The sequence below is a fragment of the Lutra lutra genome, chromosome 4 (genome assembly GCF_902655055.1).
Source record: "Lutra lutra chromosome 4, mLutLut1.2, whole genome shotgun sequence".
NCBI lineage: Eukaryota > Metazoa > Chordata > Mammalia > Carnivora > Mustelidae > Lutra > Lutra lutra.
In genome coordinates, this window is record NC_062281.1 from 59523942 (window position 1) to 59525052 (window position 1111).

The following is a 1111-nucleotide window of genomic DNA, read 5'->3' on the forward strand; positions in this document are numbered from 1 at the left end:
TGTCTCCTAAATCTTAATTCTCCTGGGCTTTGTCAGGTTTTTCAGCGTCTTGCCTTCTGCCTTCCGAACTCACACCTACTTACTCTGGTACAGTAATCCCTGGACAGTTCATGATGTTCAGCTTCTTTTAGTTCCAACTGGTGTAGCTACATTTTCATGCTAATCAGAAGCTTTTCATATTACACAGTGTTCTCATCATCTGTTTCACCTATAGGTGACCGTTGTGGCATTGAGTTCCTCAAACTTACACTGACATCAGTTTGTTAAAAAACTGTAATTTTGCAGCGAAATCTTAAACTGCATTGTTTCCTGAATATTTTTTGTGAGCTTCTTGAAGGCAGAAACTGTATCTCATGATCTTTGCATTATCAGAACATAACTAACAGAGTGCCTTGCACATAGGAAGCACTCAACACATGATTACTAATTCAAGAAAAGAGACTAAGCAAAATGCATGATGTGACCTTACATAAGTTGAGCATATCCTTTGGTGAACCCAAATAAGACAAGATACCTCCAGAATAAAATCCTTGGTTGCTTAATTAAATTATTAAGCCCAGATATCACTGAATGTTACCTCGTAAATTATCACTTTGTAGGTATTACAGGAACGGGTGCTGAAGATGTCCCACCACCTCATGTATATTTTTAGAATAGTGTAATTTTAAATTTCCCTCAAGTTAACTACTGAATTACATTATTGCCTGTGTTACATAATCTATTACATGTCTGTGCATGTAAATATACATATACACGCATGTGTATATGTATATCTACATACACACACATGAAGTACAGGTCAAATATATATACTTTATTCCTCACAAATGTAACATCTTTCCTTTGGAAAGTAAGTTTTTGAACTGGATGTCTCAACTATGTCAATACTACATAGACACCATTTTAACTTGGGCTTAGAGGTCAGAAGATAGAAATGGATGTTTTGATTACCTCAAAGATGAAACAAACATACTAGACAAACACTAATTTATACAAGGAATAATAAAAGGAAAACAAGATTATTATAAAATATGTATAATATGTGCAAAACTCAATATATATATATGCCTATGAGTCCCAGAAAACATTCTGTTTCCTGGAGAAAAAGATA